We start from the raw sequence: 13,898 nt of genomic DNA, 5'->3' as shown, positions 1-13,898 counted from the left end.
AGCCTTGGAATATGAAGGAAACCTTCTAAGGATATGAAATTGAACTTTAATTGTATCAGTTATTACAATAATCAGGGCCAAGCTGTGATTGGCAACTTGTCTCCCTTGTACTTTCTGCCCTTATTCAACAACCCCCTCTTGGGCCCCCAGGGCTTGCCTCTCAGGAAGATGTGAATTATTCTGAGTGTAATTGGGCTTGGCCTATGATATAGTCATTATCTGAATCAATTGTTTGCCAAGTAATTGCTTTGTGACTTTGGGCAACTTACTTAGATATCTTGGGTCTTAGTTTCTACCTTATAAAATTAGGGTGGGTATATTTACTTTGTGAAGATTAAATGTCCCACGTGTTTGGAACATTATAGGCTCCCAGTAATGAACATCTTCCTTTACATCTCCTCACTTCCCCTTTCTACCCCCTTCCCTTTATCCTTGAAAGATTTAGAAAGAGATTTTTAAGAAAAGGGATAAGGAGCTAGAGAATCAAGAGAAATGTTAAGACATTTTGCTGTGTACTGTGTTTCATGCCATTTTCCACACATTCCCCCATTCCCAGGCATTAAGACTGAGGTTGAAGGTTTGGGGTACAACATCAAACTGAGAGTGGCCACACAGAGGCTCAGCTTTGTTTGGGTCATGAACATTGCAGAGGGAGAATCAGGTATTATTTATTTGGGAGAAGAGACCATTCAGGGGGCATGGCGCCTGTCACACAGTCTTTCAAGGGCTGTCACCTGGGAGAAGCATTAGACTTTGGACTAATTCAAGGCTGGGCTCAGGGTCTTTTCTCAGTAATATCTTAGAGTTTCCAAGTAGCTTGCCTTAGAAGGAGGTGATTATCCCATCACTAGAGGTTATTAAGTAAAGATCCTCAGTTCCATTGGTCAGAGATTCAGGTACTGGGGGGAAGATGAATACAATGGCCTATGCTATGCCTCCCAGACATACGTGTCTAGGATTCTATTGTGATTGACAAATATGCCCCCTTCCCCCAATCCCACTCCCAGGCAGGATATTTCCCCCACTCCAGCAAAGCCTCTTCCACCTGCTCCCCCAGCACCTCACACACACAAACTCAAAGAGTTCTCAGTTGTAAACAAATCAAACTGGTGAACTCGTTCTCCAGGGCTAGTGACTGAAGCCACTTACTCTCTCAACAGCATTTTAATAGGGACATCAAACCTTGGCCCAGGAGTGACTCAGTAATGTAGGAATTCCAGGTTGTATGGCATGCAGAGAGGAATAGAATGGGCTGGCAGCTTGCCCAAGGTCACACAGCCCAGAGTAAATAAAACCCAGCTGCCACCACCCCTAGTCTCATGCTCTGGCCCCCTCCTGAGGCTGCTTTCTGTCTGGTCACCCTGGGGACTTCCTGCCCCAATCCCAAGCTGTGCTGGTGACTGTGGCATGGCCTGAGTGTGAAGTGGCTGTGATGGTGAGACCTGAAATAGTCCTCCCTTGCCGCCAGACGCTGGCATGAAGAATAGCAGCTTCACAGAGGTTTGATCAATAGATATTACGTGAATGCTTAGAGCAATAACATTCCTCTCCATTACCAGGCTAACACTCCCAGTAAAAAGTATGCCTTGATCCTGATGGTTTTATATTTTCTGGTTTGTCAGACTGAGATCAGGGTCTAACTGATGCCTATATGAAAGCATAACAGGTACATGACTGGCAGAGGTCCAACTCCTTTTTCTCTGAATTAGAGGCCCTTTTGCTGTGAGGTGGCAAGAGCTCCAGCTCTATGCATGTCAATTATGTTCTCTGGCCAAAAGCCTTGCTGCACAGTAAACATGACTGGAACCACAGTGAGCCTCATTTGTGATACGGTCCCCATTATAAAGAAGGCAGAGAGGCAGCAGTGTCCAGATCCCTTCTTTAACTCGTCCCACCCATCACCCCAGGTATAGGGTCCTGGAATCTGAGCATTCATTATATATTTGTTTGTAGTAGTATAATAAAAATAAGATTTGTCGTGTTCTAAAACTGAAGTTAATTGCTAGTAAAAACTCCTACTCTGCTGGATATCAAAAACTTAATTGCAGTCAATTAAGTGTTTACTCTTTGTCCTTGTAGTCATCCTTAAGCTTTAGAAAACTCATGCAGTATCCAGTCACATGCGTGCGCGGGCACTCACGCACGTGTGTGTGTGTGTGTATGTGTGTGTGTGTCTAAGATGCCTGGTTCTTGGTATCATCTCTTATCATTGGCATCTATTAAGATATCTCTGATTCCACCTTGCACTTAGCTGTCAGCAGATCAAAGTGGTGCCTCCTTGTTCCAAATGCAGGGCCTCCTTGGGCCACAGGCTTTGTCACAAAGGCATGGCTCTTGTTGCACAGAATAAGTATGTTCTTCTGCTCCTTGCACCAGGCTGCAGGTGCAGAGACCCACAAGTGGCTGTTTCAAGCTCTCTGCCTAGACACTCGCATAGGCATTTCTTCTCACTTTCAATATGCAGAAGAGGGCCCCTGTGCCTTACTCGCTCTCTGGACTGTCTCTTGAGAAAGTGGGTAGGGTGGGTTACAGATGCCCTTGCTTGTGATGTTCTCCAACCTATAGCTCCTATTTCATGCCCCAAATCCTCTTCAGTGTCTGCCTTAGGGTTAAGGTCTCTCTCTTAGAAATGCCTCTTTTTTTTTTTTTTTTTTGGTGGAGTCTTGCTCTGTCGCCAGGCTGGAGTGCAGTGGCGCAGTCTCGGCTCACTGCAACCTCCACCTCCCAGGTTCAAGTGACTCCCCTGCCTCAGCCTCCTGAGTAGCTAGGACTGCAGGTGTGTTCCACCATGCACAGCTAATTTTTGTATTTTTAATAGACACGGGGTTTCACCACGTTGGCCAGAATGGTCTTGATCTCTTGGCCTCGTGATCCACCTGCCTCGGCCTCCCAAAGTGCTGGGATTACAGGCAAGAGTCACCGCACCCGGCCAGAAATGCCTCCATGTTTAAGCTCTTGTCTCCTCCTCCCTGCATACTCCTCACTCTTTCCCATTCTTGGATCCAGGTAGCCTGGTTTTCATTTTTCCTTCTAAATCACTTGAAACTCAAGACCAAGAAATAGGCTACTTTGTTTTTCTCATTTCCTAATTAACCTGCATTGTGGCAGTAAAAACCTCATGATACAGTTTTCCAAATAGAGAATTATGTAATGATAGAAATGCTAAGACAGGGATGGGTGGAGGGAGAACACTTGGTTAAGAAGCAAAAATATTACAGCAGGTCTCCCCTTATCTGTGAGGGATATGTTTGAAGAGTTCCAACTGCAGATAGTACTGAACTCTGTATATACCATGTTTTCTCTTATAACTACATACATAACTATGATAAAATTTAATTTATAAATCAGGCACATACAGAAATGAACAACAGTAATATACTGATACCATATGATAATGATAAATATATGCTGTAATAAAAGTTATGTGAATATGGGGTCATTCTCTCTCAAAATATCTTACTCTACTGCACTATTAACTGAAACCATAGAAAGTGAAACTATGGATAAGGGAGGACTACTGAATACAGCTACATTTGATTCTTTTATTGCTTACCATCTTTTTTGATCAGAATTCCAGAGAAAATTAAGCTCCATGGAAAATAATTTGAGCTTTCATTTTCTCAATTTTTCCAAGGTTGGTATCGAGGTAGAAACATTTTGGAGGCATAGGAAAGAAATAACTGATTGTATCGATGGATGCTTTAGTGAAGTGGTTCTGAGTGTGTAGTCTGAGGACCTCTGAGGGTCACTAAGACTCTGAATCCATTAGGCAAAAACTATTTTTATAATTAATACTAAGATTGTATTTGTCTTTTCACTTTCATTTTCTCGTGAGTGTACTATGGCTTTTGGAAAACTCAAATGTATAAACATAAACACCTGTGTACACACAGAAATCAGATGTGCAAAGATTGCATATATTGGGAATATCAGATAAACAGTATTACATAATATTTAAAAATAGGCCGGAGATGGTGGCTCACACCTGTAATCCCAGCAATTTGGGAGACCAAGGCAGGAGGACTGTTTGTGACCAGGAGTTTAAGACCAGCCTGGGCAACAGAGTGAGACCCTATCTCCAGAAAAAAAAATTAGCTGGGCTTGGTGGTGCACACCTATACTTCCAGCTACTTGGGAGGCTGAGATGGGAGGATGACTTCGGCCTAGGAGTTCAAGTCTGCAGTGAGCTATGATCATGCCAGTGCACTTCAGCCCTGGTGACAGAGCAAAACCCTATCTCTAAATAAATAAATTAATAGATAATATATTGAAAGAAATTAAGCAGAAAATTGCAAGTTTGATGAAAGAGGAATTCTCTAATTGACTAGATAAATTTAAATAAGAACAAAATAGAACTTTTAGAAATGAAAAAATTGTAATAAAGTTAGAATCTCAATGAATATGTTGATTATAAGGTTGGAACCAATAAAAAGAGAAATAGTAAACTTGATGATTGGACCAAATAAATTACTCAAAAAGCAATAGAAAGAGACAAAGAGATAGACCAAAGAGAAGTGAAGAGGCATAATGAATAGGATGAGAAAGTCCAACAAAAATCCCACTGGAGTTCCAGAAGAAGATAATAAAGAGAATGTGAAAGAGGCACTATGGTAGTGACTAGGAATTTTCTATAATCAGTAAAGGATGCCAATATAGTTGTCCCTTTGTATATATGGGGTTATTGGTTTCCATGGATAGCCTTCCATGGATACCAAAATCCCTGAAATAAAATGATGCTGTATTTGAATATATTAACCTAGCTTAAATTATCTCTAGATTACTTTTAATTCCTAATACAATGTAAGTGCTATATAAATTGTTGTTATACTATATTGTTTAGAAAATTATGACAAGGAGAAAGTGTGAACATGTTCAGTATAGATGCATTTTTTTCTGAATATTTTCAATTCACAATTGGTTGAATTCATAAATGCAGAACCCATGAATACAAAAGGCCAACTGTACTCAGATAATGAAAACATGACAAAGTCCTGGTTTTAAATAATACATACCCTTGTCAAACAATGTCATAGCTTTAGGATGGGGAACTGGTTTTACAGAGATGATGGATGTTGTTTTGAATCACAAACCTGATTGATTATTCATCATAAGCAGAAGGCCTTGGGGATGAGGGATTCCCAATGGGACAACTAGTGTTTCAAACAGGAAGAAGGAATGGGGAGACTTCATCTGAGTCCAAGGGTAACACTAGAAGGAAGTCCAGCCATCTGCATTCATTTTGACAGTTCAATGGATATCTGTTGAATCCCTGCTAGGTGCCAGAAAGTCACCCAGCAAAATTGGGGTCCTTCCCATTTCCTCTGCTCTTCCTGCCCCTTTTATCCTGAGGCCCACTGCTACCAAACGCAAGGTTAGGCACATGTAGACTTGCTCTCCAAAAAGAAGAAAAAGGAAGCACCTAGAACATAAAAACATAAAATTTTAAAACAACAATAAAATGGTATACCAGACAAATATTAATTAAGAAAAATTCTGTAGTGATATCAATGTAAGATAAAAATCTTTTTAATGCTAAAAGCATTACTAGAGATAAAGAGAGATACTGTATATTGAATACTAGTTAAATTCACCAGGAAGATGTAGCAATTCTAAGCCCATTAGAATAAATAAAGTAAGAAAATAATAGAACTATGGGAGAAAAAGATAAATCCACCACCAGAACTTCAGATTTTAGCAAGTTCTCTTATTTATTTAAAGATGGAATACATAATAATAATCAGCAAGGATAGAGCAGATTTTAACTACACAGCAAACAAACTTGACCTGATGTAAACATACAAACTAATACTTCTCAAATCGGCTGAACACATGTATTCAAGGGTACATAGAAGAGTATCAGCTTATTATATATTAGACCATATGTCATTTCATCTGATTCAAAAAAACTAAAACATACAGGAAAGTAAGCTAGAAAATGATAACAAAAATATAACTAGACAAGCCTGGTACTTTTGAAAATTAAAAAGCACACTTCTAAGTAAAAGTTGCCCAAAAAGAAATCATAATAAAAATTATAGATTTGTTGATCATAATGAGATAGTAATGAAAATAACACATGATCTAATCTTCAACAAAGCTGATACGAGGTTAGGAGTTCAAGACCACCCTGGCCAAGATGGTTAAACCCCGTCTGTACTAAAAATACAAAAATTAGCCAGGCATGGTAGTGGGTGCCTGTAATCCCAGCTACTCAGGAGACTGAGACAGAGAATTGCTTGAACCCAGGAGGCAGAGGTTGCAGTGAGCCAAGATCATGCCACTGCACTCCAGCCTGGGTGACAGAGTGAGACTCCATCTACAAAAAAAAAAAAAAAAAAAAAAAAGAAGAAGACAGAGAGAGAGAGAAAGAAAACAAGTCATGGGGAAAAGATGCCTGATTCAATAAATAGTGCTGAGATAACTGGCAAGCCATAGGCAGAAGATGGAAGCTGGACCCCTTCCTTACACCACATACAAAAATAAACTCAAGATGGATTAAAGATTTAAATGTAAAACCCAAAACTGTAAAAACCCGGAAGACAGCGTAAGTAATACCATCCTGGATACAGGAAGGGGCAAAGATTTCATGATAAAGATACCAAAAGTCATCACAACAAAATCAACAATTGACAAGTGGGATCTAATTAAACTTAAGGGTTTCTGCGCAGCAAAAGAAACTATCAACAGAGTAAAAAGACACCCTACAGAATAGAAGAAAATATTTCAAACTCTCATTTGACAAAGTTTTAATATCTAGCACTTATAAGAAACTTAAACAAATTTACAAGAGAAAAACAACCCCATTAAAAAGTGGGCAAAAGACATGAACAGACACTTTTCAAAGAAGACACATGCAGCCAACAAGCACATGAAATAAAGCTCAATATCACTGATTATCAGAGAAATACAAATCAAAATCACAGTGAAATACCATCTCACGTCCATCAGAATGGCTATTACTAAAAAGTCAAAAAATAACAGATGCTGGTGAGGTTGCAGAGAAAAGGGAAGAATTATACACTGTTGGTGGGAGTGTAAACCATTGTGGAATGCAGTATTGCCATTCAAAGAGATGAAAGCAGGGCTACCATTTGACCCAGAATTTCCATTACTGGATATATACCCAGAGAAATATAAATCATTCTACCATAAAGACACATGCATACAAATGTTCATTGCAGTACTATTCACAAGAGCAAAGACATAGAATCAACCTAAATGCCCATCAATGACAGATTATGTAGTACATATACATCATGGGATACTACGCAATCATAAAAAGAATGAGATCATGTCTTTTGTGGGAACATGGATGAAGCTGGAGGATATTATGCTTAGCAAACTAATGCAGGAACAGAAAACGAAATACCACATGTTCCCACTTACAAGTGTGAGCTAAATGATGAGAACTTATGAACACAAAGAAGGAGACACCAGACACTGTGGTCTACTTGAAAGTGGAGGGTGGGAGGAGGGAGAGGAGCAGAAAAGATAACTATTGGGTACTGGGATTAATATCTAAGTGATGAAATAATCTATACAACAAACCCTTGTGACATGAGTTTATCTATGTAACAAACATTCACATGCACCCCCAAACCTAAAAAAAAAAAAAAAAAGGAGAGAGATTGAGAGAAGAGCACATTATAATTTGTGAGATGATGAAACTAAAAAATCCTTGAGAAAAACTTATGGTTCCTAACTGCTTATATTAGAGAAGAAGAAAGTGAAAATAAACTATCTAAGCAACTAATTTGACAAGTTAAAAAAAAGGTGCAATTGATTTTGCCAAAAATGGCAGAGTAAGGAACTCTAAGGTTCCATACATCCAGCAACGAATGCTGGCAAAAACTGGTAGAATCAACTTTCACAGAACTAGGAAACACAGTGAAAAACTAACAACAACCAGGGGAAGCTTAATGAAGAAAGAAGCTGCTGCATTGTGGTAAGAGGGTGTTAGAGAATTTAAAATTGCCTGCTTGTCACCCCTCTTCCCCAGAGTAATGGTGGCCATGAAAATACTGTTCTAGTTTGCTAATGTCACAGGGGACAGTATAGACTTTATTCCTGAAGAGTTTTGGTTGAGTGTTTTGACCTGTCTGGCAGCTCCCTGAAGGATCAGTGCAAAGTGTGCCTTTGTTTTACCTAACTTAGAATATTCCCAGGGTCCCTGAAGGATCAGTGCAAAGTGTGCCTTTGTTTTACCTAACTTAGAATATTACCAGGGTCATAGAGCTTCCTGAACCACATTTGCTAAAAATATTTAAAGCCAAAGGAATTGTCCACAGCAGCTTGGAGCAAGTGATAACAGTCAGGACAAACAATAGATCAAGAATCCTAGGAAGAATGAGGTTGGGAAAGAAGATATATTGGGGAATAACAATTTTCAAAAGCACTAATATGTACAAGTAAATCAAAGAGATCAAATGCATGCTCAGGACTGAATAAACTCTCAAAAAAGACATGAGAAGACCCTGAGCTTTCACCTCTGGGTATCTTAGAGGAAGGCAGAGAGATAAAGGGACAGAAAGAATATTTAAAGAAATAATGGCCAAAACCTTCCCAAATGACACAAATCTACACATGCAAAAAGCCTGATGAACTCCAAGAAGGAGAAACTTACAGATATCCATACCAAGACACCATATTACTAAATTTCTGAAAGACCAAAGACTAAGAGACAATCTTAAAAGTAACAAAAAAGAAATGACTTGTCATGTACGAGAGTGCCTCCATAAGATTGACGGTAGGTTTCTCTTCAGGAATTATGGAGGCCATAAGGCAATGGGATAACATATTTAAGGTGCTGAAAGAAAAATAATCATGTCAATCAAGAATTCCATATCCAGGATTTACAGAGGATCATGGTGGACAGGAGGCAGGACTAGATTGCAGCTGTCACTTAGATGGATAGAGCAGCATGTGGAGTCTTGCTTCATGAACACTTGCTCCAGAATGACTGCAGGAATAAATCAGGAAAGCCGAGAGAACCCACAGACTCTCTGCAGGAAGCAGATTGTTCCTGCAAGACCTAGGAGACACCCCAAATCCTGTGAGTGCCCAAACTGTGAAAGTGGGAAAGGGAGATTGTCCACCCCCAAATACGCACTGTCACTAGGTGACCTAAAGGTCTAGATGACAGGAGAATATTCTGACCATACCTGGAGCTAAGTCAATTTAGAGAGCCAAGTGAAATACAGGGGTAGAGGAAGCAGCAGGAAAGCCCTGTGGGCTCTGTGGGTCCCCTAACAAGCCATTTCTGCCTTGCCTCACAGGGGTTCTTGGGGAGTGCTGCCAGAGGCACTGGGAAAAGGCTACAAGGAGAAGGAAACCTCCAGCTGAACTTTGTAACAATTGCTACCAAACTAGAAGTCTCTCGGACAGAACTTGGGGGAGGGTGTGTATCTGGTATGCAGACTCCACAGGTGGGGAAGTACTAAAGCCCTACTTGCTTTCACAGCTGGGAGGCAGGTAGCCTGGGACAGGTTCTCAGCCCTGCTCACCCACTGCCTGGAAACAAACTCGGTGCTGTTGGCGGGGCATGGTGGGAGTGAGACTGGCCTTCTGGGTTGCTTGGGAGCTGGGTGAGGCCTGTGACTGCCAGCTTTCCCCAACTTCCCTGACAATGTGCATGACACAGCAGAGGCAGGCATAATCCTCCCAGGAACATAACTCCATTGACCTGGGAACCACACCATAATTACCCACAGCAGCTGCACTAAGACCTCCCAAGGAGAGTCTGAGCTCAGACACGCTTAGCCCTGTCCCCAACTAATGGTTATTTCCTACCCACCCTGCTAGCTGAAGACAAACGGCATATACTCTTGGGTGTTCTAGGGCCCTGCCCACCACCTGATCCTCCCCATGCTACCACAGCTGATGCTCTCTTAAAAGCACCACCTCCTGGCAGAGGCCAACAAGCACAAAAATAATGCGTTAAACAACCAAAAATAAGGAACTTCACAGAGTCCATTTCACTCCCCTGCCACCTGCACCAAAGCAGGTGCTAGTATCCATGGCTGAGAGACCCACAGATGGTTCACATCACAGGACTCTGGGCAGACTCTGGCAGCACCAGCCTGGAGCCTGGTAGACCTGCTCGGTGGCTAGATCCAAAAGAGAGATAACAATCACTAGAGCTCAGTTCTCAGGAAGCCACATCCCTAGGAAAAGTGGGGAGAGTACTACATCAAGGGAATACCCTGTGGGACATGCAACTAAAAAATGGAACGAAGGACTTAAGTGACATTTCTCTGAAGATGATATACAAATGGTTAACAAGCACATGAAAAAATGCTCACCATCATTAATTATTAGGAAAGTGCAAACCAAAACCACAGAGATACCATTTCACAGCCACTAGGATGATTATAATTTAAAAAAGGAAAATAACAACTGTTGGCAAGGATGTAGAGATGTTAGAACTCTTGTACATTGCCGATGAGAATATAAAAAGATGCAGTCATTGTAGAAAATAATTTTGTATTTACTTAAAAAGTTAAACGCAGAATTATCATATGACCCAGCAATTTTACTCCTAGGTATATAGTTAAAAGAATAGAAACCAGGTTTCAAACAAATATTTATGTCTGATTGTTAATAGCAGCATCATTCCCGATAGCCAAAAGCTGGAAACAACCCAAATGTCCATCAGTGGATGAGCTGATAAGTAAAACATAATACGTAATAATGGAGTATTATTTTTCAGCCATAAAAAAATGAAGTATTGATACATGCTGCAATGTGGATGAACTTTAAACATCTTATGCAAAGTGAAAGAAGCCAGAAACAAAAAGCCACATATTCTACCATGATTCCATTTATATGAAATATTCATAATAGGCAAATTCATAGACTGATTCATGGTTGCTAGGGCTGGATGGGGGGAGTGGGGAAGTGACTGTTTAATGGTTCTGAGGTTTCCTATTAAGTTTCCTTTTGGGTTTTGGAGCTAGATAGATCTTATAGTTGACCACATTTTGAATGTACTAAATGCCACTTAATTGTACACTTGGTTAATTTGATGAATGATATGTTATATAAATTTTACCTCAATTAAAATAAAAAGACGTTAGAAAAAGAATAATGGTATATAAATCAATTTAAATCAGAGGAAAGGAGATGAAGAAGAAAAAAGCAGGGAACAAATAAAAACCCCAAATGTAATAGAAAGGATCAATCAAGCCAGCTGAAAAAGTATTTGTGATATAAATTACAAGAAAAAAAAGAAGCCAAAAACAAACTATTTGATGTAAAACTCAGACATTCAACTATAGGTACAGTAGAGACAGAAAAAACATAACACTATTGACACATTTATGTCAGTAAATTGAATGCTTTAATAAAATGCACACATTCCTAAAAAATAACTTGCCAAAAATAATTTGAGAAGAAATAGAAAACCTGATTGTCTTTGTAACCCTAAAGAAGTAGAATCTGTTAGTGTAAAATATTCCCAGAAAGAAAGCATCAGGCCCAGATTGTTTTACCTGTGAATTCCACCAGGCATTCAAGAAACATCTCATTTTGGTCTTTTACAAAATCTTCTAGAGAATAGTGAAAGAAGGTATTTCCTAATTGATTTTATGAAGATAGTATAGTACACAAAAGGCAAGATTTTATGAATTTCTTGTTCAAGATGCTTTGGTTTGATTTTGGCTCTTTATGCCTCTAAAAATGCTCCCTCCTAGCCTTCAACCATAATGCTCCAATTTCCCATTTATTTATTTATCCTTTCATTCAAAAACACTTGTTAAATGTCCATAATGTGCCAGGCACCTTTCTAGGTGCAGTGAATAAAACAGATAAAAATCTTCCTTGGACAGAGTTTCCGTTCCGGTGGTGGGATATAGGCAGTAAACATAGTCTGTGTTGGACTAAGGAAACTTAAGTTCAAAGGAGAACTCCTGGAAGGAGATATCACTTCAGGGGTCATCCGTGTAGAGACACTTTAAAAGCCCCAAGACATGATGATGTCCCTAAGTACAGAAGAAGATCCAAGCATTGATCTGAGGGGTAGGGACTCTGTTAATATGAGAAATATTAATAAAGTCAGAAATAAGAGAAGGAACCAATAAAAGAGACTGAGAAGAAGCAATTCATAGGATCGAAGCAGACCAGGAGAGTTTGGTGGCTAGACACCAAGTAAAAAAGTATTTTCAAGAAGAGGGAGTGGCCAGTTGTGTTGAATACTACTGTCCGTTCAAATAATCGACCCTCGGTTTAGAATATGAAAGTTACTGAAGGGTACTTAAACCAGAGCCACTTTACTGGCAAAAGCCTGGCTAGACAATTTGAGTGGGAATGGGAGAAGAGGAATTGACTACAGTGAGTATGGACAATTACTGCAAGAAGTTTTCCTCTAATGGGTGGTAAAGAAATGCAGTGCGAGATGGAGGGAAAAGTGGGATGAATAAGCTTCTTCTTTTTCGTTTGTGTTTTCAGTGTTTGAGAAAGAACAGCATGCAAAATGTGGATTTTAATAATCAGCAGAAAGAGAAAACTTAATCGGGGTTGGGGGAAGATTTTTGGAGCGAAGATCTAGAGTAGGTAAGAGGTGGTGGTGTCTAAAACATGAGAAGACGGTTTAACCTTGTCACATGGAGAGTTTACTCATACTTTTCAGGTGAGAGGCGGGGGATATGAATGCTGATGTTGGCAGCAAAGGTATAGAGAGGCCAGGGAGTGAGGACATTCCCTTCTGTTGCTTCAGCTTTCTCAGTGGAGTAGAAAGAAAGTCATCTGGTTGAGGAGAGGATGAAAGAGGAGGTGCTGAAAGTTAGAAGAGAGAGAAAGTAAGAAAGAGTTCAGGGCAGTGCGAGATGTAGGATGAAATACTGCTTTCTTATCCTGTGAAAATTGCGAATATTTAAAAAATTCTAATGATAATTTTTGGAGAATTCAGTGAACCGTAAGGGAATAAGCATATGGTTGCTGGGTAGAATCTGTGACTTATTTGAGTTCTAGGTTATTAAAGTAAGGAGAGAGAGACCTTATGTCTACAAAAATAAAAAATACAAAAATGAGCTGAGTGTGGTACTGCATGACCGTAGTCCTAGCTGCTTGGGAGGCTGAGGCGGGAGGATCACTAGAGCCCAGAAGTTCCAGGTTGCAGTGAGCTATGATGGCACCACTGCATTCCAGCCTGGGCAACAGAGTGAGATGCTGTCTCTAAAATAAATAGATAGATAAATAAAGTAAGTAAGTAAGTAAGCAAGGAGAGTAGGTAGGGTGTGTGTGTGCATGTGTGTGTTTGTTTCCAGCTTTGTTCGCCGGTGTGGGTACAAAGAGAGAAAAAACAGGATTTTACCAGGGTTGTAGTTTTGCCAGTAATATCATGAAAAGAGGCAGGGTGAAGGAAGTTGAGGATATGCAAAAGAGACTAATAAAAATGACTGTGGAATTCAATCTGGGTAAGGAGAGAAAAAACAGATGAAGATGAGTATAGCGTAGTACCTGCTGTAAAGAAATTCACAGTATTGTGTGTCAGACAAACACATAAATAGATACCTTTATTATATTGTATTATTATATAAAGACTAGAGGAGACAGGGAGGACAGAGAGGTTGTTTCAGGGAGGAGGGAGTGATCAGATGTGTCAAATTCTGCTGACAGCTTAACCAAGATGAAGACTGAGAACTAAACATGGGTAAGTTATTTGTGTAAATTATTCTTACTCAAAATATAAAAACTAGAGGAAAGTAGAAAGCTGGGAGATGACAATCTTATATGTTTTATCACCATCAAAACAACTCTTATTTACATTATTAAATGATCCTTCTCATCCCTGTCTTTCATGTGAGGCTTCACTTTTTTATATAGCTGGAGTTTATGGTGCATATATAATTTTCTATTCTGCTTTTTATTCATGTTGAGATTTTTTTATATTATTACAATTT

At 39.7% G+C, this 13,898-nt stretch overlaps 1 protein-coding gene across 2 annotated transcripts in view; it reads right to left on the bottom strand.

Moving 5' to 3' along the window:
• The window catches only part of NPSR1 (neuropeptide S receptor 1), a 221,313-nt gene that overhangs the window by 129,820 nt on the left and 77,595 nt on the right, over positions 1 to 13,898 (bottom strand). The gene's annotated exons all lie outside the window — the stretch shown is intronic.

This window comes from Gorilla gorilla, chromosome 6, assembly GCF_029281585.2.
Source record: "Gorilla gorilla gorilla isolate KB3781 chromosome 6, NHGRI_mGorGor1-v2.1_pri, whole genome shotgun sequence".
NCBI classification, from domain to species: domain Eukaryota; kingdom Metazoa; phylum Chordata; class Mammalia; order Primates; family Hominidae; genus Gorilla; species Gorilla gorilla.
The sequence above is the reverse complement of the archived record's forward strand: the minus strand, read 5'-3'. Positions and strand labels throughout refer to the sequence as shown.